Here is a 23496-nt window from a genome sequence, read left to right as displayed (position 1 = left end):
CCGTGATGCGGTAATTGTGATCATCTTTAAAAAACGTTGACACGACCGACTGTGTTAACTATAGAGGGGTATCCCTGCTGTCCACCACAGGGAAGGTCATCACAAGAGTCCTTCTCAACTGCCTCCTCCCCGTGGCTGAAGAACTCCTACTGGAATCACAATGTGGATTCTGTCCATCAACAGGCACAGTGAACATAATCTTCACAGCAAGACAACTTCAAGAAAATGTAAGGAGAAGCAGCAACCTTTATAAATAGCCTTCTCTGACCTGACAAAGGCCTTCGACTCCACCAACCGAGAGGGATTATGGAATGTCCTCCTCAAACATACTGCACTGCGACATGCAAGCTGTAATCCTTGCCAACGGATCTATCACTGACCCAATCCGAGTGCAAACTGGGGTCAAGTAAGGCTGTGTCATCGGCACCAATGCTCTTTTCCATCTTCCTTGCTGCATCACTCCACCTCATCTTCTCACACTCAAACACAATACCTGACAGAGACAGAATGAATCCATACAGCACCAGAGACTGAGTTACCAAATTACATAAAACACTCAAACACAGTAGTCTAGACAAAAATGAAATTAATTGTACACTCACATGCAATAGCAGAGACACGACGACACAGAATCAGTCAATAAGTGTCCTCCCAACAACAGCCAGGACATTTCCAGGAAGCTCCACAAAGGGAGCGGCTCTTTCAACAGAAACTGGGGCTGGAGAGAGTCTTTGTGAAATATACTTCCTGATTGCAGTATGGGTGTTTGTGATTGGTTGCAAATATTTAATCTGATTGGATGGCGAAAGAGACCAATTGTAAAATTACAATAAAAAACCATTGTGACATCACTCCCAATCACGCAATCACAATCTTTACTTTCCCCCATCCCTCATTAGCATAGTGCTGTGGGATTGTCTATTTAATCCGCACTCGGAAGGGGTTTGGTTTATTTCTGAGTCTGAAATTGAAACTGAAGATGGTTGAGGAGAAGAAGAAAGCAGCTGCTAAGAAGGGCGCCAAGAAAACTGTGAGTAAACCGTCAGCAAAGGGCGGCAAAAGGCGGAGAAAGTCGAGGAAGGAGAGTTACTCCATCTACATCTACAAAGTGATGAAGCAGGTTCACCCCGACACCGGCATCTCCTCCAAGGCCATGAGCATCATGAACTCGTTTGTGAACGATATTTTCGAGCGCATCGCGGGTGAGGCTTCCCGCCTGGCCCATTACAACAAGCGCAGCACCATCAGCTCCCGGGAGATCCAGACCGCCGTGCGCCTGCTGCTGCCCGGGGAGCTGGCCAAGCACGCCGTGTCGGAAGGGACAAAGGCGGTGACCAAGTATACCAGCTCCAAGTAAAACTGCACAATGGACTGAAAAAACATCCCAAACACAACGGCTCTTTTAAGAGCCACCCACAATCTCTCTGAAAAAGCTGCATCCGAACATCTCTATGAAATCATTTTAAGACAATGTGTAACATAATAAATGTCCCACTGCTGTGTTTTTGTCTGCTGTCCCATAAACCGAACTCAAACCCATAATCCGCTCATCCGCCTTTACTTTTTTGCTTAAAGCTGTTATTGTGGTTTTGCACAGCCCCTGAATGACCGCATTAACAGCTGCTTTCAGGGGAAAGGGTCAGACCTCAGTCCCTTCACTCTATTCCTGAAATGTGAACCGATTGATCATTTTATGAACAGCAACTCTCCGCAGTGTTACAGCCCGGAATGGGATTATTACACAGCAGACTAAGGGCTGTTTGAGGACTCGATCCGGCTCCCTCTTTTCAGAGAAGGACACTGGGCTCTGATTGAAGATAAACTGAATGTTTCCCTTCAGGGAAGTGCTGTGAACAGGGATTTAGTACCTCCCGGGACAGTTTGAAAGCAATTGTAGAAAGATCCACAATTTAAACAACATTTTAAACCCGCGTCTGTAATTGGTGACGGAAAGAGTTGAATAGAACAAAATAAAGAGAAGGGATTTTAAATATTTGACTAAGGATGACATTTATTTTAATCCACTCCTTTCCGACAATGAAATTGGCGGGCTTTTTGATAATGACAAATTTTCTGCTTCTGATGTTGTGGCGGTAAATCCCGCCCACTTCTGTTTGTCAGTGACCTGATTGGTGAAGAATATAAGCAAATGAGGTGAATTTAGTAGCGACCAATGGGGAGAGTTTTCAGTCTCTAAGTAAAGTAAATGCTGCGGAAATTATTCATTCTTTGTGAAAGTATTTGTGAGATTGTGGAAATGTCTGGAAGAGGAAAGACCAGCGGCAAAGCTCGGGCCAAGGCCAAGTCTCGCTCCTCCCGGGCTGGACTGCAGTTCCCGGTGGGCCGTGTTCACAGGCACCTAAGAAAGGGCAACTATGCTGAGCGTGTGGGTGCCGGAGCCCCGGTCTATCTGGCTGCTGTGCTCGAGTATCTGACCGCTGAAATCCTCGAGCTGGCTGGCAACGCGGCCCGGGACAACAAGAAGACCCGTATCATTCCCAGGCACCTGCAGCTGGCCGTGCGCAACGACGAGGAGCTCAACAAGCTGCTGGGAGGGGTGACTATCGCTCAGGGTGGGGTGCTGCCTAATATCCAGGCCGTGCTGCTGCCCAAGAAAACCAGCGCTCAGAGCTCCCAGAAAAAGTAAAGCGGCCGAAATGTCATCGAATAAACCAAAGGCTCTTTTCAGAGCCACCCACAGTCTCTGTGAAAGGGCTGGTTCCTGTCTGATTCCAAAATGTCAGTAACAGGACCGAATGAGAACTATTTCAAATGTTTAAGCATCTGTTTCAGTGATTTCTCACTGTCCCCTCAAACCTGTCTAATTTATTACTTCAACACCAATTTTGAGTTATTTGTCCCGTTACAGATTGCTGAATAGAGTCTTTTACCGCCAGTTACAGATAAGTAGACAAAAAAATCACAGATTAAAACTACGTAATATATCAAACCCATCACAAACTTTTTTTATTCCGCTTTTATCAGCACAAAGTCGTGGCGCGATTTTACGAACAGCTTTAAACTAACGCCAGATTTTCCATCAATTCGCTTCTTTCCGACACTGAAATTGGCGGCTTTTTCGAATTCAAACTGTCTGCCAATTTAAGCCAGTGATTTGTTGTATTTCCTAATTCGAAGCTCTGCGATTGGTTAAGACATGTGAATGAGAAGAGGGTGACCAATCAGAAGTGAGCTCGGGAGAGCCCGGGCTCAAACTGTGGGAATTCCAGGTCCCTGAATGACTGAGCTGAAACTGATCAGTTTCACAAACCCTGTCAGTTTCAGTGCAGGAAACACCGTCTCGGGGGAAATAACATCACAAGTGGGTCTGGTTCCAGTGACCGATTCAACGGCTGCTGCAAAACTCCCGGATTCCCTCATTGCAGCGAACTCATTTTGAAATTCTATGAAAACAATGAGTGATTCTGGAGGAGTGATGTGGCTTTTCACTGAGGGCATGTGTCGACTGGGGAAATAACTAACTGTAGAGCCTCGGGCACTGTTTACACAGCCCGTTTAGAAAATCAAATCCACTGCACATCCTTGCTGCAACTGAAATGTCAAATTCGGGGATTCCATTTTTTTTCATCCCGAACACAGCAGATTGATTGAACAAAGAATTAAAAGTAAAATACTGCGAATGCTGGAAATCTGAAATATTTCAGATTGATTGAACTGTTCTCAACAGCCTATCCCAGCTCCCGTTTCTCGGTCACTGCTCGCTCTGTGAGGCGGTGGGTGGCTCTTAGAAGAGCCTTTGTTGTGTGTTTGCTGAAAAGGGTCGAATTGTTCAGCCGCCGAATCCGCAGAGAGTGCGGCCGTGCCGTTTCAGAGCGTACACCACATCCATGGCAGTGACCGTCTTGCGCTTGGCATGCTCAGTGTAGGTGATTACATTGAGTGTGAGACAAATTCCATCCATCTTTTGTACTTTATGAGATTAATTTTGACACTTTCTGGTACATTATGTGAAAGCGAGTTTAATTCGACATCTATCTGTCTGTGGTACTGTGTCTGAGTGTGAGATTATTTGAGTATCAGTCTTTGAATGTGATTGTGTGATTCATTCTGTATGTCAATCATGAGTATTGTATGCGTGGCAGCTTCTGTATCTATCTGCTACTGTGGCTGAATGTGGATATCATTCTGTATCTGTCAGTGTCTGGAACTAAATGTGAGTGTGAGATTCATTCTGTATGCACCACTCTTTACAGTCAGAATGTGACTGTGTGATTCATTCTCTATGTGTCAGTCTAAAGTACTATATATGCCATGGTTTTAATTATGTGTCTGTCATTTTATGTGAGCTTGGGTATCAATGTATATATGTCAATCTCTGGTTCTTTCTGTGAGAGTGAGATTAATTCTCTATCTGCTGGTCTCTGAAATTAATTGATTTTGTGATTCACTCTGTGTCTGTCAGTCTATGATACTGTGAATAAGTGGGGGGTATATATGGTGTCTGTCTGAACTTGGTATTGAACATGATTGTAGGATTCATTGTGTATCTATCAGTATCCAGACTGAATGTGAAATAAGGTTCATTCTGTACATGAAAATCTCTGTTATTCTATGGAAGTGAACTCAAATATGCCTATCAGTCTTTGACACTGTATCTGATTGTGGGATTGACTCAATACCTTTCAGACTTTGCTACTATGCATATGTGTGGTTCATGTTCTGCATGTCAGTCTCTGTTACTCTATGTGAGTGTGGATATCTTTTATGTATCTCAGTCTCTCGCAATGAATGCAAGTGTGGGATTAACTCTCTTTTCAACAGTATCTGGTAATGATTGTGAGCATGTGACTCCTACAGTATCTGTCAGTGTTTTCTATTGTATGTGACTGTGCAATTCTTCCTATGTCTTTCAGTGCCTAGTACAGTGTGTATGGGATTCATTCTGCACCTGTCAGTATCTGGTACTGAATGAGATTGTGGGATTCATTCTGTTGTCTGTCAATCTCTGCTCGTGTATGTGAGTGATATCTGTTATGCATATATTATTTTCTGGTACTGGAAGTGAATATTGTATTTATTCTTTACCTGTTAGCCTCTGGTACTACGTATGAGTGTGGGTCTCATTCTGTATCAGTCAGTTTCTGGTACAGTCTGCGTGTGCATATTCAGGGCTCATTTTGCATTTGGCAGTCTCTGGTACTAAATGTGTGTTACAATTTATTTTTTATGTGTCAGTCTCTAGGACAGTCCATTACAGTGGGATGAATTTTGTATCTCCCAGCTACTGGTATTGTCTGCAAACGTGATACATTCTGTATCTATGTGACGCTGGTGCTGTATGAGTGTGGAATTCTTCTGTACCTGTACTTAATATGTATCTGCGGGATGCTATTGAGAACTATTTGTTGTACACCATAATGTATCACTATTTTCTTGTCTCACTGGTATTTTAAAATATAAACCACTGCACATTTTAACTGTGTGTTTTACTCAGTTGTGGTCTGAGCTTTTTGGACTAGTATTTAGTCTGCAACTGTGTGAACACATTTGTGAATGACAACATATATTTCAAACTCACACATGGCATGCTCAGTATAATCAGAATCATTCAATTGATACGATATCATTCAGTACAGCTCTTGCAGAGATTATTGGATTGGTATGTAATGTGTAGTGCAGTGTGCACTAATTGACATAATACTGTAACTTTCCTTTTGATACTGTATCAGATGTTTGTACTACATTGTAATCTGTCACTCAGTCTGCAGTCTGGGCTACATTATTAGGATTCATTCTGTACCTTTCCATCAGCTGCTCTACCTCATATTTAATTTGTAGCTTAGGGTGCACTCTTGTGGGATTGATCCGGTGCCTTTCAATCTGATAGTGGGTGTGATTTTGAACTGAGATTGATGGACCTACCTTTCAGCAGTACTGAGTTGGGGTGAATTGGAAACAACCTCTGCCTCTCCTGCTTTGTTTGATTGTCTGCTGGATTGAAAATGTGTCTCTGGAACTTGGGATCAGTGTGAGTCTGACTGCTTCTGCTCTCTGTGACTGTGGAACTCATGGCCTGTCTGTGTCTCTGAGCTCTGGGAGTGATAATGTACCTACTCTGTGTTAGAAGGAGTGGACTGTACATATCCTTGTGCCGGGGAATCATCACAATCCTTCTGGTTCCTTTAAGTATTTGCTGACAGAAGGAAAGAAAAATATCTCTTGTAACTCAAGATCAATTGAGGTAGAAACTAGAAAAGACATGAATGTAATATTTCAATTAATAATCATTATGACCAACCACACAGGATGATCAGCAATACAAAGAGTGTCAGTGTCTGATTCCACTGCAGCACTCAGCTTCTGCTGATCAGGTTTTCTTTGATAGTTTTATAACAATTTAGTGACATCCAGGAACAACCCAGCATCTGCACTGCTCCATGAATGGGAATACCTGCTGGAGCAGGGATTTTTGCACAAGTCAAGTTTTTAATTCCACCTGGCATTATAGTGCAAGAACATAATAACTAGTAGCAGGATTAGGCCATTCCGCCACTCAAGTCTGTTCCACCATTCAATAAGATCATGGCAGATCTGATCATAGTCTGAACTCCACTGTCCTGCGTGTCCCAATAACACTTCACTCCCTTGTAAATCAAAAGTCAGTCTAACTCAGCCTTGAATATATTCAATGACCAGCCTCCACCATCCTCTTGGGTAGAGAATTCCAAAGAACAACAACCCTTTGAGAGAAGAAATTCCTCTTCAATTCCATCGAAAATGGGAGCCCCCTTATGTTGAAACTGTTCCCCCTAGTTCTTGATTCCCTCATGAGGGGAAACATCATCTCAGTAAATACCCTGATACCCTGTCAAGCCCCTTCAGTATCTGATATGTTTCATAAGATCACCTCTCATTCTTCTAAACTCCAATGAGTGTAGCACAACCAGGTCAAACGTTCCTCATAAGACAACATCTTCATCCCTGGAATCAACCTAGTGATGTTTGCCTGAACTACCTCCAATGCAAGTATTTTCCTACTTAAATAAGGAGACCAAAACTGTATACACACTCAAGGTGTGGTCTCACCAACACGCTGTACAGTGGTAGCAAGACTTCCCTACATTTCTACTCCAACCCCATTGCAATAAAGCCAAAATTCCAATAGCCTTCCTAATTACTTGCTGTACTTCCATGCTAACTTTTTGTGATTCATATAAGAGGACACTCATATCCCTCTATACCACAGCATTCTGCAGTCTCTCTCTATTTTAATAATATTCTTCTTTTCTCTACATCATACCAAAGTGGATAACCTCACATTTTCCCACATTATACTTAATATGCCAAATGTTTCCCACACACTTAACTTGTCTTTATCTCTTTGCAGACTCATTGTGTCCTCCGCACAACTTGCTTTCACACCTTTCTTTGTATCAACAGCAAATTTAGTTACAATACACTCGATCCCTTCATCCAAATCATTAATATAGGCTGTAAGTAGTTGAGGCCCCAGAACTGATCCCTGTGGCACTCCACGAGTTCCAGTTTGCAAACCTGAAAGTGACACCTTTATCCTAATTCTCTGTTTCTTGTTAGTAAGCATGTACCAGCGACCTGGGTTCGATTCTGGGTACTACCTGTGCAGAGTTTGCAAGTTCTCCCTTTGTCTGCGTGGGTTTTCACCGGGTGCTCCGGTTTCCTCCCACAGCCAAAGACTTGCAGGTTGATAGGTAAATTGGCCATTATAAATTGCCCCTAGTATAGGTAGGTGGTAGGGGAATTGAGGGAAGTTGGGGATGTGAGAGGGTAATGGGATTAATGTAGGATTAGTATAAATGGGTGGTTGATGGTCAGCACAGACTCGGTGGCTGAAGGGCCTGTTTCAGTACTGTATCTCTAAATAAATAAAATAAATAATATATTACCCGTTAACACCACGTGCTCTTACCTTGTGTAGTAACATTTTGCATGGCACTTTAGCGAATGCCTTTTCAAAATACAACTACACTACATCTACTGGTTCCCCTTCAGTTACCCTGCTTCTTACATCCTCAAAGAATGCTAATAATGTTGGCAAACTTGATTTCCTTTTCATAAATCCATGTTGACTCTGCATGATTGTATTTTAATTTTCTAAATGTTCTACAGATTTGAGGGAGGCAAATGTAACCTCACTATTTAAAAAAGGAGAGAGAGGAAAAACAGGGAATTACGGACCAGTTAGCCTTACATCAGTAGTGGGGAAAGTGCGAGAGTCTATTATAAAGGATGTGGTAGCAGAACACCTGGAAAGCATAAACGGGTTTGGACAAAGACAGCATGGGTTAACGAAAGGGAAATCATGCTTAACAAATCTACTGGAGCTTTTTGAGGATGGAACTAGTAGAATAGATAAAGGAGAACCAGAGGATGTGTTGTATCTGGATTTTAAGAAGGCTTTTGATAAGGTCCCACATAAGAGGTTCGAGTGCAAAATTAAAGCAGATGGGATTGGGGGTAATATACTGGCATTGATTGAGAATTGGTTGACAAACAGGAAACAGAGAGTAGGAATAAACGGGCCTTTTGCCAGGTGGCAGGCAGTGACGAGTGGCGTACTACAGGGATCAGTGCCTGGGCCCCAGCTATTCACAATATATATTAATGACTTGGGTGAGGGAACATTTCCAGGTTTGCAGACGACACAAAGCTGGGGAGGAAACTGAGTTGTGAGGAGTATGCAAAGGGGCTCCAATGTGATTTGGACAAGTTGGGTGAGTGGGCAAATGCATGGCAGATGCAGTATAACTTGGATTAATGTGAGGTTATTCACTTCAGTTGTAAAAACAGAAAGGCAGATTATTATCTGAATGGTGACAGATTGGGAAAGGGGGAGGTGCAAAGAGACCTGGGTGTCCTTGTACACCAGTCGCTGAAAGCAAATATTCAGGTGCAGCAAGCAGTTAGGAAGGCAAATGGTATGTTGGCCTTCATTGCAAGCGGATTTGAGTACAGGAGCAAGGAAGTCTTACTACAGTTATACAGGGCTTTGGTGAGAGCACATCTGGAGTATAGTGTGCAGTTTTGGTCTCCTTATCTGAGTAAGGATGTTCTTGCCATGGAGGGAGTGCAAAGAAGATTTACCAGGCTGATTCCTGGGATGACAGGATTGACGTATGAGGAGAGATTGGGTTGACTAGGCCTATATTCACTAGAGTTTAGAACAATGAGAGGGAATCTCATAGAAACCTACAAAAATTCTAACAGGACTAGGCAGGCTAGATGCAGGGAGGATGTTACTGATGGCTGGGGAGTCCAGAACCAGGGGTCACAGTCTCAGGATACGGGTATGCCATTTAGAACCGAGATGAGGAGAAATTTCTTCACTCAGAGGGTGATGAACCTGTGGAATTCTCCACAAAGAAAATTACAGCACAGGAACAGGCCCTTCGGCCCTCCAAGCCTGCGCCGATCCAGATCCTCTATCTAAACATGTCGCCTATTTTCTAAGGGTCTGTATCTCTTTGCTTCCTGCCCATTCATGTATCTGTCTAGATACATCTTAAAAGACGCTATCATGCCCGCGTCTACCACCTCCACTGGAAACGCGTTCCAGGCACCCACCACCCTCTGCGTAAAGAACTTTCCACACATATCCCCCTAAACTTTTCCCCTCTCACTTTGAACTCATGACCCCTAATAATTGAATCCCCCACTCTGGGAAAAAGCTTCTTGCTATCCACCCTGTCTATACCTCTCATGATTTTGTACTGCAGAAGGCAGTGGAGGCCAAGTCATTAAATATATTCAAGAAGGAGATAGATATATTTCTTAATACAAAAGGGATCAAGGGATATGGGGAGAAAGCGGGAAGAGGGTACTGAATTATACGATCAGACTTGATCATTTTTGAATGGCAGAGCAGGGCCGAATGGCCTACTCCTGCTCCAATTTTTCTATGTTTTCTGCGATGACTGACTTAATCATTGGTTCCAGTATTTTCTCAATGGCAGACATTAGGCTAACAGGCCGATCGTTGCCTGCTTTCTCTTTACTGCTTTCTTGAACAGGGACATTACATTTGCAGTTTAATATCCACTGGAACTGTTGCAGGATCTAGGGAATTTAAGAAGATTACAACCAATGCATCCACTATCTATGCAGACACTTCTTTTAAAGCTTAGAATGTAGGCCATCAGATCCAGGGGACTTGTCAACCTTTAGTCCCATTAGTTTTCCAAAAACATGTTTTTCTCGCGATGGTGATGTTTTAAGATCCCCCCTCCTTACTCCCCTTGATTTTCTACTATTCTTGGGATGTTTTTTGTGTCTACTTCTGTGAAGACAGATGAAAAATTCTTGTTCAGAGTATCTGCCATTTCCTTGTTTCTCTTGGATCAATCGTTCAACGGAAACCGACAGCTGCTATTTAAAATGTTTCCTTGACACTACTCACCTGGCGCCAGCAATAGGTGTTGTTTGCATAACTGTCCCCATCCCTAATTTCTGGCTCTGTTCCCTCTATTCACTGCTCAATAACAACACAGTGTGAAACTGGAGCTAAACCATGAACATGCATTACAGGTTTGAGGAGAGAAAACAACAATGATTTTCAACAGCAGCTTCTTCCTGCTCTGTCTCCGTTACCTTGTCCACAAACAGCCTGAGAAAGGCTTCTCCTTCCGCGCTCACTCCATGTTCCTGCTCCACTCCGCCTCTTACAAACAGCTCCCAACTCCCCCTGAACTTGCTCCGTAGTCAATGCTGATCTCTGAGCCCCTCTGCGGACAGGCTCTCAAAGCAATGTGCTGCTGGAAGGAGACTGCTGTTTTCTCACTTACCCCTGGGCTCTAAGTCTCCATTCCCGTCTGTTTCAGACAAACTTCTTACGCTCACTAATTAAATGACGCAGAAGGACACGGCTGGAGGAGGCGCATCGCGCATGCGCTTCTTTCCCCACTCATTGACAAAAAAAAATAAATTGGAATAAAAGCAAAATACTGCGGATGCTGGAAATCTGAAATAAAAACAAGAAATGCTGGAACCACTCAGCAGGTCTGGCAGCATCTGTGAAAAGTGAAGCAGAGTTAACGTTTCGGGTCAGTGACCCTTCATCGGAACTGACAAAAATAAACTGGAACTTTCCCCAGTTCAGTTTTCTCCGAGTTTGAGCAAAGGAACTGGGGCTGTGGGGAAAGGTCAGAGAACGTTTCAAGCTGGGGGATTCCCCCTTTCTGAAGCTCAGTTTGACATCATTCCCTGCAGTGTGTTTGCTCTTCATTCACCCGTCTTCTCAAAGCAATCCTCCGAGGGAGTCGCTGTGTTTGCTGCGATCGCGCAGGAGTTAATATCTGACAGTAACAGTCCCAGATTAATGTCATCACATTGAAACTGTCCCTCACTGACAGTCATATCGAGCGGTGTGAGCTGAGAGATTACAGCGATCAACAGGGCCAAGAGCGTTAAATTTGGAACATTGTTCACCTCACTCTCTAACTATTACCCAGAGTCCAGGAATAATAATGTGTCTGTTTCTGATACAATATCAGTTAGAGATGAGACTGCACCGTCTGTCTCCCACGGATCTTTCAAGATAAAATGAGGCTTCCAGGTCAGCCTGTAACTGCTGATGGGGATCTCTCTCTCTCTCTCACTTATTCACTTTCAGCTCTGTCTCTAGTGCTCCATAAAAACGTGGGATCCAGTTATTGGGTGTGATATGGACACACGAATAGAATATGCACTATTGACACTCCCTCTCTAATGCTGCACATATGTTTGGGATACCATTATTTAGGATAATATGTATGCACTTTATTGTGTTAATAATACTGTCTCTGATGATACATAAGAATGTGTAATACAGTGTGATATGGACACACTGTTACGAATGGTCGGACTGATTCTCTCTCTCTCTGTGGTGCTGTATATGAAAAGGGGATAATGTTAGTGAGCATGATAGAATCATAGAATCATAGAAGGTTTAAGGCAGAGAAAGAGACCACTTGGCCCATCATCGTATGCGGCAGCCGAAAAACAGTGAGCGTAAAGGAATGGCAGGGGGGCTTCAACCTCGAGAGTCCACCTCCTGTGCTATGTCGGAGCTCCTGGATGCTTCCCGTGTCCTGGAGAACCATTTATCGGTCATCACCTCGTAGCAGATGTAATGTACAACAATACTCCGCTCTCGTTGATTGACGTCTATGCCCCGGTTCAATGCAGCGAGCAGCTGACCGTCTTCCAGCATCTCCCACTGCTGCTGGCGACATCCAGGCCGGTCATCCTAGGCGGTGACTTCAAAGGCATCATCGATGCACCTGGATGATCCGGCAGAGACGACAGCAAACTGGATGCTGTGTCCAGATCCTTAATAGAAACAGTAAAAGATGCCAAACTGCACGACGTCTTCAGCAAACTTGCAGACAGAGCGCAGCATAGATACACATGGTCAAGAACGGACGGGTCTGCCCATTCCAGGATTGACTTCCTATTTGTGTCCCGTGTTTTCACAGTCAGATCCACCGACGTCAAACCGGTGTTCTTCTCCAAGCATTGCCTTTTACTGGCTGACTTTCACTTACAGGATGACCAGCGGGTTGGCAGGGGGAAATGGAAGCTCAATGCTACACTGCTAACCCCAGAGAATGTTGAGGAACCCAAAAGGGATTACAAAGGTTGGAGGACCGTGAAACCCCACCTTTGAGTCTCCAGTTCAGTGGTGGGAAGCGATCAAGGAGAACATCAAGAGGTTCTTTATCTTCAAAGGGGTTCAGAGGGCGAGAGAGATAGACAGATGGAAATGTCACGACTCCAGAAAAGTATGCAAAATCTGCTCTGGCTTCAGTCGATGGGGGTCAAGGTCAAGGAGGACCTTCATGAGGTGAAGAGCCAGCAGGCCTCGCTCTTTGCCACGGAGGCCTACAAGATCATCTTCCGAAGCCCACAGACAGCAGAGCCTCCCAGTCCTTACTGTCATCTATCACAGAGGTCTTAGATGACAGCAGGAGGGAGAGACTGGACAAACCGCTAATTCTGGATGAGCTGACTAAGGCCATCAAATCCTTCGAGATAAATAAAACTCCCGGAAGCAACGGCTTACCGGTTGAGTTGCATTTGGTCCTGTGGGACTGGGTCGGCCCGGACCTGCTGGAAGTATACGACAGTATGCTCCTAGCCGGCAGCATGTCAGAATCCATGAGGAAAGGCATCATCACCCTCATCTACAAGGGGAAGGGGGAGAGGGCAGAAATCAGAAATTGGCGGCCCATCTCACTGCTTAATGTAGACTACAAGATACTGTCAAAAGTCATAGCCAGTCGAGTCAAGTCTGCTCTGGAGTTGGTGATCCACCCTGATCAGACCTGTACTTTACCCACTCAGGGACACGATCACCCACATTCGGGACAGGAGGGTGGACACCTGCCTCATCAGCCTGGGCCAGGAGAAGGCTTTTGACAGGATATCGCACACCTACATGATGGACGTACTTTCGAAAATGAGGTTTGGGGAGGGAATCTGCAATTGGATCAAACTGCTCTACACAAACATCAGTAGCAGTCTCAATCAATGGGTGGGAATCAGAAAGTTTCCCGATCCAATCTGGAGTCAGACAGGGTTGTCCTCTCTCCCCTGTCTTGTTTATTTGCTGTATTGAACCCTTTGCTGAGTCTATTAGGAAGTATGCGAGCATAAGAGGGGTGACAATCCCAGACAGTGGAGGCACTCAGGTTAAAACCTCCCTGGACATGGATGACGTCGCAGCCTTCTGCTCGAACCCGCTGTCTGTGCGCAGACTGATGAGCATCTGCGACCAGTTCGCACTAGCCTTGGGAGCCAACGTTAACCACGGCAAGAGAGAGGCCATGTTCTTTGGGAACTGGGCTGACCGATCCTTTGTCCCCTTCACCGTCAGGTCAGACTACCTGAAGGTGCTGGGGATATGGTTCTGAAGGGCCGCGGCATGCACCAAAACCTGGAAGGAGTGAGTAGCCAGGGGACAACACAAGCTGAGCATGTGGGAGCAGCAACTCTCTCCATTATGGGTAAGAACCTGGTCCTCAGATGCGAGGCGCTCACGTTGTTGCTGTAAGTGGCACAGGACTGGCCCATACCCCATTCCCGCGCTGTGGCGATCACCCGAGTCATTTTCCGCTTCATCTCTGGATCCAAAATGGACCGGGTCCAAAGGGACATGATGTTCAAACCTCTGGATAAGGGTGGGCATAATGTACCCAATATCACCCTCATCCTGATGACTACCTTCGTGTGCGGCTGCATCAAGCTGTGTGCAGATCCCCAATACGCCAACACCAAGTGTCACTACGTGCTGAGATTCTCTCTGTCCCCAGTGTTGTGAAGGAAGTACCTGGTCACATTGCCGTGGAACGCTCCATCTAGTTGGACTGCGCCGGACCACCAATCATTCGTGGAACAGTTTCTGCGGAAAACACCTTTGACCACCAATCCATCAGGCAGTGGTCTGCACGGAATGTCCTCAAGGCCCTACGGGAAAAGGAGATGGTGGGTGCTGTCGGATGGTTACCCGAGCAGACTGCCAAATCGTTTGGCGGAATGCCTCATCACCAGAACTTTCCAACAAGCACCAAGGTGTAGCTTGGCTGGTGGTGAGAAGAGCCCTCCCCGTCAGATCCTTCCTGCACGCCCGAAGTCTCACCCCCTCCGCACAATGCCCTCGAAGTGTCTGCGGTGGGGATGAGATGGTTGCCCAGCTTCTTCTGGAATGTGTCTTTGCAAAGCAGGTGTGGAAAGAGATGCATTGGTTTTTGTCGAGGTTCATCCCAAGCAGCTCTGTAACACAGGAGTCTGTGCTCTACGGGCTGTTCCAAGGGACACACACCGAGATAACCACAACTGCTGATGGAGGACTATCAATTCGGTGAAAGACACTCTTTGGTCTGCCCAAAACTTGGTGGTCTTCCAGCGCAAAGAGTTGTCCACCACCGAATGTTGCAGACTGGCACACTTGAAGGTCCAGGACTACGTGTTGAGGGACGCACTAAAGCTTGGGGCAGCCACAGCAAAGGCTCAATGGGGAAAGACCACCATGAAAGCTCCCCCCACCAAGCTGAACTGAGGGGCTGGATCCATGGAAAACCCCCACAAACTGTAGCGGGAACATTTTCGTTTGCCATAAAATGTATATGGCATGAAAAATGAAATGGAAGGGTTGTGAGGCAACTCACTCCTGCATTGAAGGAAACTGATCTCCTTTGCACTCTTTGTATTGTTTGACTTGGTGCTGTTTGGAACTGTTTTGTAATGTATTTTTTACAGATCTTTATGAATAAAGTATATTTTGGAAATAAAAAAAACATTTGTGCAAGTAAGTGTTGTCAATTGCGGCTGCTTGAGCTCTGGGTTTGGAACTTGAGCAGCAGCTGGAGACACTGCTGTGCATTCATGAGGAGAGTTACATGGAAAGCATGTTCATGATTAGAGAGAGATTAGAGATACAGCACTGAAACAGGCCCTTCGGCCCACCGAGTCTGTGCCGAACATCAACCACCCATTTATACTAATCCTACACTAATCCCATATTCCTACCAAACATCCCCACCTGTCCCTACATCCTACCTATACTAGTGACAATTTATAATGGCCAATTTACCTATCAACCTGCAAGTCTTTGGCTGTGGGAGGAAACCGGAGCACCCGGTGAAAACCCACGCAGACACAGGGAGAACTTGCAAACTCCACACAGGCAGTACCCGGAATCGAACCAGGGTTCCTGGAGCTGTTAGGCTGCGGTGCTAACCACTGCGCCACTGTGCCGCCCACAGTGGTCACCCCACAGCTTAAGAGTACGCAGGGAGAGAGGGAATGGGTGACCACAAGGCAGTCAAAAAGAATCAGGCAGGAAGTGCAGGACACCGCGAGTGCATCTCACTCTCCAACAGGTATTCAGTTCTGAATACGGAGGACAGTGATGCTTCATCAGGGGAGTGCAGCCAGATCCAGGTCCATGGCACCATGGGTGACTCAGCTGCAAAGGTGGGTACAGGGAAGATTGGAAAAGCCATAGTGATAGATGATTCAATAGTGAAGGGAACAATCAGCTATTTCTGTGGCCACAGACGTGAATCCAGGAATGGTGTGTTGCCTCCCTGGTGCCAGGGTCAAGGATGTCATTGAGCAGTTACAGAGCATCCTGAAGGGGGAGGGTGAACAGCCAGCATTTGTGGTCCACATCGGAACCAACAACATCGGTAGAAATAAGGATGTTGTCCTGCAGTCAGAATTTATGAAGCTAGGTAAGAAATTAGCAAGCAGGGCATCAAAAGTAGTAATCTCCGGATTATTCCCAGTGCCACGTTCAAGTGAGTACAGGAATAAAAGGATAAGACAGATGAACGTGTGTCTGGAAAGATGGTGCAGGAGGGAGGGCTTTAGATTCTTGGGACAGGTCACACGGATTGCAGTTGAACAGAGCCTGGACAGAGTTCCTTGCGGGACATTTTGCTAGTGCTGTTGGCGAGGGTTTAAACTCATTTAGCAGGGGGATGGGAACCGGAAGGCATGGAAGGCAGAAAATTAATGGATGAGTCTGGAAGAAAGAGGAAACAAAGGTTAGAAAATTTAAAAAGAGTTTGGCAGTGCTCAAGCATATCTTTTTCAATGCAAGGAGTATAGAAAATAAAGCAGATGAGCTGAGGGCACAAATAGACATGTGGCAGTATGATATCACAGCTATTACAGAAACATGGCTTAAGGAGGGACAGGAATAGCAGCTCAACATTCCTGGTTACAGGGTTTTCAGATGTGATAGGGAGGGGGATAAGAAAGGAGGGAGGGTGGCTGTTTTGCTCAAAGTAACTATTACAGCTGTGAAGACGGATGATATGTTGGAAGGTTTATCAAATGAGGCCGTATAGATTGAGCTGAGGAACAAAAAAGGGGCAATCACACTGCTGAGAGTGTGCTATAGACCCCCAAACAGGAGATAGAAGAGCAGATATGTAGGCAAATCTCTGAGAAGTGCAAGAACAATAGAGCAGTAATAGTAGGGGATTTTAACCACCCCAACATGAACTGGGATACTTTTAGTGTGAAAGAAATTGAGGGAGCAGAATTCTTGAGGTGCATTCAGGAGAACTTATTTAGCCAATATGTAGCAAGTCCAACAAGAGAGGGTGCAGTTTTAGATGTAGTTTTAGGAAATGAAGATAGGCAGGTGGAAGGAGTGGCAGTGGGAGAGCATTTTGGTGGTAGTGATCATAATTCAGTCAGTTTTAACATAATTATGTAAAAGGACAAGGATAGAACAGGTGTTTAAGTTCTCAGTTGGGGCAAGGACAACTTTACTAAGCTGAGGAGTGAGTTAGCAAAAGTGGACTGGAAACAGCTACTTGAAGGTAAATCAATGTCAGAGCAGTGGGAAGCACTCAAAGGGGAGATTCCAGGGGTTCAGAGTCAATATGTTCCCACAAAGAAAAAGGGTGGGAAGGCCAAATCGCGAGCCCCATGGATCTTATAAGGTAGTATTATAAGGCAGTAACGGAAAGCTTATGCCCGACTCAGAGAACTCAATACTACTGAAAGCCGAGAGGTGTATCGAATGTGGAGGGGGGAAATCAACATTGAAATTAGGAAAGCTAAGAGAGGGCATGAAAGAATATTGGCAATCAAAATCAAGGTTCGCACAAAGATGTTTTATCAATACATTAACAGAAAAAGGATAACTATGGAAAGAGTAGGGCCCATAAAAGATCATGAAGGTAACCTATGTGTAGGGGCAGAAGATGTTGGCACTGTTCTTAATAAATACTTTGCATCTGTCTTCACAAAAGAGGGTGATGATGCAGATATTGGAGTTAAGGAAGAAGGGTATGAAGTATTGGATGTGATCAATAGAGGGAGAGAGGACATATTAGTGACAGGACATACAAATAGCATATTTGTAAGTTGATAAATCACTAGGGATGGATGCAATGTACCCCACGCTGTTAAAAGAAGCAAGAGAGGAAACAGCGGAAGGTTTGACCATCGTTTTCCAGACCTCACTGGATACAGTTGTGATGCTGGAGGATTGGAAGACTGCGAACATTGTACCTCTGTTTAAAAAGGGAGTGAGGGATAGACCGAATAATTACAGGACAGTCAGTCTAACCTCAGTAGTGGGCAAATTATTGGAATCTATTCTGAGTGACAGGATAAAATGTCACTTAGAAAGGCACAGATTAATCAAGGATAGTCAGCATGGATTTGTTAAGGGAAGATCTTGTCTGCCCAACTTGATTGAAATTTTGAAGAATTAACAAGGAAAATAGATGAGGGTAGTGCAGTTGATGTAGTCTACATGGATGTAAATGTAGGGGGCATGATCAAGAAGTTTGCAGATGACACAAAGATTGGCTGTTTGATAAATAGCAAGGAGGATAGCTGCAGGCTGCAGGAAGATCTTCATGGTCTGGTCAGATGCACAGAAAAATGACAAATGGAATTCAATCCAGAGAAGTGTGAGGTGATGCATTTGGGGAGGTCAAACAAGGCAAAGGAATACACGATTAACAGGAAAATGCTGAGAGGTGCAGAGAAAGTGAGGTACCTTGGAGTAAATGTCCACAGATCCCTGAAGGTCGCAGGACAGGTCGATAAGGTGGTAAGAAGACAATATGGAATCCTTTCCTTTATTAGCTGATGTATAGAATATAAGAGCAGGGAGGTTATGCTGGAATTGTATAAATCATTAGTCAGGCCACAACTTGAGTACTGTGTGCAGTTCTGATCACCTCATTACAGAAAGGATGTAATTGCACTAGAGAGGGTACAGAGGAGATTTACGAGGATGTTGCCGGGACTGGAAAAATGCAGCTTTGAGGAAAGATTGGATCGGCTGGGGCTATTCTCCTTGGCACAGAGAAGACTGAGGGGAGATCTGACTGGCATGTACAAAATTTGTGGAGTCTGGATAGAATTGAAGTGAAGGGCCTGTTTACCTTAGCAAAGAGATCAGTGACTAGGGGAATAGATTCAAAGTGATTGGCAGAAAGATCACAGGGGAGATGAGGACAAGACCTTTTAGCCAGAGGGTGGTGGGGGTCTGGTGGAATTGATACTGTATTTTAGTTTCGTATTGCATCACTTTTTAGAATGGTATGTAATGTTTATATCAATCTACACTGATGGAATTGATTCTGTCTCTTTCAATTTCACAGTGTGGGCGAGGTCTGAACTGGGATCTAATTTGTGTCTCAGCTTACAGTATCTTTCAGCACCTTTGAAACATTCACTGCAATGAATGTTGTACTTGTATGTAACTTGTATCTCAGGGTACACTATGGGGATGTTTAAACATCCTTTATAATGAATGGGTGTGAGCTTTGGGTATGATATTTAATTTAAATCTCAGGGTACATCACTAGGTTAGATTCTGTGCCATTCAATCAGTAGCGTGTGCCAATTCTATCTGATATTTAATTGCTAGCTCAGTCTGCATTAAATTTGACAGGCAGAGAGATCTGGGCGTTCAGGTCCACATGTCACTGAAAGTGGCAACGCAGGTGGATAAGGTAGTCAAGAACATATGGCATGCTTTCCTTCATCGGTCGGGGCATAGAGTATAAAAATAGGCAAGTCATGCTGCAGCTGTACAGAACTTTAGTTAGGCCACACTTAGAATATTGCATGCAATTCTGGTCGCGACACAACCAGAAGGACGTGGAGGCTTTGGAGAGGGTACAGAAGAGGTTTACCAGGATGTTGCCTGGTCTGGAGGGCATTAGCTATGAGGAGAGGTTGGATCAACTCGGATTGTTTTCACTGGAACGACGGAGGTGGAGGGGCGACATGATAGAGGTTGACAAAGATATGAGCGGCATGGACAGAGTGGATAGTCAGAATCTTTCTCCCTGGGTGGAAGAGTCAGTTTCTAGGGGACATAGGTTTAAGGTGCGAGGGGCAAAGTTGAGAGGGATGTGCCAGGCAAGTTCTTTACACAGAGGGTGGTGAGTGCCTGGAACTTGCAGCCGGGGGAAGTGGTGGAAGCAGGTACGATAGCGACGTTTAAGAGGCATCTTGACAAATACATGAATAGGATGGGAAATGAGGGATACGGACCCCGGAAGTGCAGAAGGTTTTAGTTTCGGCAGGCATCAAGATTGGCGCAGGCTTGGAGGGCCGAATGGCCTGTTCCTGTGCTGTACTGTTCTTTGTTAGATTGACACATTGCTTTTCAATCTGCTAGTGGGTGTGATTTTGACCTGGGATTGAAGTATCTGACTGTCAGTGGGACTCAATCGGGGTGAAATGGAAAAAACTTATTTCTCTCCTGCTTTGTTTGGTTGTTGGATTGAAAATGTGTTTCTGGAACTTGGGATCAATGTGAGCCTGACTATTTCTGCAATCTGAGACCAGGGAACTGATGAACTATCTGTACCTCTGCACTCTGAGTGATAATGTACCTACTGTGTGTGAGTGGAGCTGGCTGCACTGTTCCTTGTGCCTCGAGTGCAGCAACCATCACATTCATCACAATATCTTCAAGTATTTGCCTGTATGAAGAAAAACATATTTCTGATAACTCAAGAACAGGGGAGGTGCATAATATCAAAGAGGTCAATTTAATTTCTCAATCAATAATCATTAAGAACATCCACAAATAAAAACCGGTGTCATTATCTGCCTCCACTGAAGTACTGAAGCTCCCAGCTCCTGCATCGCAAGTGTTCTGGGCAGATCCATCCAGACAAAACACTGCACTGGGATCGTCCCAACTGCTCTATGCTCTACATATATTTCCAGCCATCCTGCTTCACATGCAAACAATTTTTTTAAATGAAGCCCGATATGTATATCCCTCGATTCCTTTTTCCACATACAATTGTTCATTTGTTCCACCTCCCCTTCAGTGCATCGATACTATTCACCCCAACCTCTCCCTGTGATAACAAATTCCAGATTCGAACCATTCACTGCGTAAATACATTCTTCATGAATTCCTCATTGGTTTTATGAATGACGATTTTATATTTTGGCTCTTGTTTCAGATGCCACCACAAGTGGAAGCATGTCCCCATGTACTCTATAAAAGCCCTTCACTATTTCCTCACTTTTTTCATTTGTTAGTGTGATGTAGGCATCACTGGCGATGCCAGCATTTATTGCCCAATCCAAATTGCCCTTGACAAAGTGGTGGTGAGCTGCCTTCTTGAGCCGCTGCAGTTCTTGAGATGTAGGAACACCAACAGTGCTGTTTGGAAGGGAGTTCCAGGATTTTTACCCAGCGACAGGCGGGATAGAGAGGGAGGTAAAAGGGGTGGAGGAGTTGCATTACTGGTCAAAGAGGATATCACAGCTGTGCTGAAGGAGGGCACTATGGAGGACTCGAGCAGTGAGGCAATATGGACAGAACTCAGAAATAGGAAGGGTGCGGTAACAATGTTGGGGCTGTACTACAGGCCTCCCAACAGCGAGCGTGAGATAGAGGTACAAATATGTAAACAGATTATGGAAAGATGTAGGAGCAACAGGGTGGTGGTGATAGGAGATTTTAATTTTCCCAACATTGACTGGGATTCGCTTAATGTTAGAGGTCCAGATGGAGCAGAATTTGTAAGGAGCATCCAGGAGGGTTTTCTAGAGCAGTATGTAAATAGTCCAACTCGGGAAGGGGCCATACTGGACCTGGTGTTGGGGAATGAGCCCGGCCAGGTTGTTGAAGTTTCAGTAGGGGACTACTTTGGGAATAGTGATCACAATTCCGTAAGCTTTAAAATACTCATGGACAAAGACGAGAGTGGTCCTAAAGGAAGAGTGCTAAATTGGGGGAAGGCCAACTATACCAAAATTCGGCAGGAGCTGGGAAATGTAGATTGGGAGCAGCTGTTTGAAGGTAAATCCACATGTGATATGTGGGAGGCTTTTAAAGAGAGGTTGATTAGCGTGCAGGAGAGACATGTTCCTGTGAAAATGAGGGATAGAAATGGCAAGATTAGGGAACCATGGATGACAGGTGAAATTGTGAGACTAGCTAAGAGGAAAAAGGAAGCATACATAAGGTCTAGGCGGCTGATGAAAGACGAAGCTTTGAAAGAATATCGGGAATGTAGGACCAATCTGAAACGAGGAATTCAGAGGGCTAAAAGGGGTCATGAAATATCTTTAGCAAACAGGGTTAAGGAAAATCCCAAAGACTTTTATTCATATATAAGGAGAAAGAGGGTATCTAGAGAAAGGATTGGCCCACTAAAGGACAAAGGAGGAATGTTATGCTTGGACTCAGAGAAAATGGGTGAGATTCTAAACGAGTACTTTGCATCGGTATTCACCGAGGAGAGGGACATGACGGATGTTGAGGTTAGGAACAGATGTTTGATTACTCTAGGTCAAGTCGGCATAAGGAGGGAGGAAGTGTTGGGTATTCTAAAGGGCATTAAGGTGGACAAGTCCCCAGGTCCGGATGGGATCTATCCCAGGTTACTGAGGGAAGCGAGAGAGGAAATAGCTGGGGCCTTAACAGATATCTTTGCAGCATCCTTAAACACGGGTGAGGTCCCGGAGGACTGGAGAATTGCTAATGTTGTCCCCTTGTTTAAGAAGGGTAGCAGGGATAATCCAGGTAATTATAGACCGGTGAGCCTGACGTCAGTGGTAGGGAAGCTGCTGGAGAAGATACTGAGGGATAGGATCTATTCCCATTTGGAAGAAAATGGGCTCATCAGTGATAGGCAACATGGTTTTGTGCAGGGAAGGTCATGTCTTACCAACTTAATAGAATTCTTTGAGGAAGTGACAAAGTTGATTGATGATGGAAGGGCTGTCGATGTCATATACATGGACTTCAGTAAGGCGTTTGATAAGGTTCCCCATGGCAGGTTGATGGAGAAAGTGAAGGCGCTTGGGGTCCAAGGTGTACTAGCTAGATGGATAAAGAACTGGCTGGGCAACAGGAGACAGAGAGTAGCAGTGGAAGGGAGTTTCTCAAAATGGAGACGTGTGACCAGTGGTGTTCCACAGGGATCCGTGCTGGGACCACTGTTGTTTGTGATATACATTAATGATTTGGAGGAAAGTATAGGTGGACTGATTAGCAAATTTGCAGACGACACTAAGATTGGTGGAGTAGCAGATAGTGAAGGGGACTGTCAGAGAATACAGCAGAATATAGATAGATTGGAGAGTTGGGCAGAGAAATGGCAGATGGAGTTCAATCAGGGCAAATGCGAGGCGATGCATTTTGGAAGATCCAATTCAAGAGTGAACTATACAGTAAATGGAAAGGTCCTGGGGAAAATTGATGTCCAGAGCGATTTGGGTGTTCAGGTCCACTGTTCCCTGAAGGTGGCAACGCAGGTAAATAGAGTGGTCAAGAAGGCAAACGGCATGCTTTCCTTCATCGGACGGGGCATTGAGTACAAGAGTTGGCAGGTCATGTTACAGTTGTATAGGACTTTGGTTCGGCCACATTTGGAATACTGCGTACAGTTCTGGTCGCCACATTATCAAAAGGATGTGGATGCTTTGGAGAGGGTGCAGAGGAGGTTCACCAGGATGTTGCCTGGTATGGAGGGCGCTAGCTATGAAGAGAGGTTGAGTAGA

The sequence above is a fragment of the Heterodontus francisci genome, unplaced genomic scaffold, assembly GCF_036365525.1.
Source record: "Heterodontus francisci isolate sHetFra1 unplaced genomic scaffold, sHetFra1.hap1 HAP1_SCAFFOLD_43, whole genome shotgun sequence".
NCBI lineage: Eukaryota > Metazoa > Chordata > Chondrichthyes > Heterodontiformes > Heterodontidae > Heterodontus > Heterodontus francisci.
Note: the sequence above shows the minus strand (reverse complement) of the source record.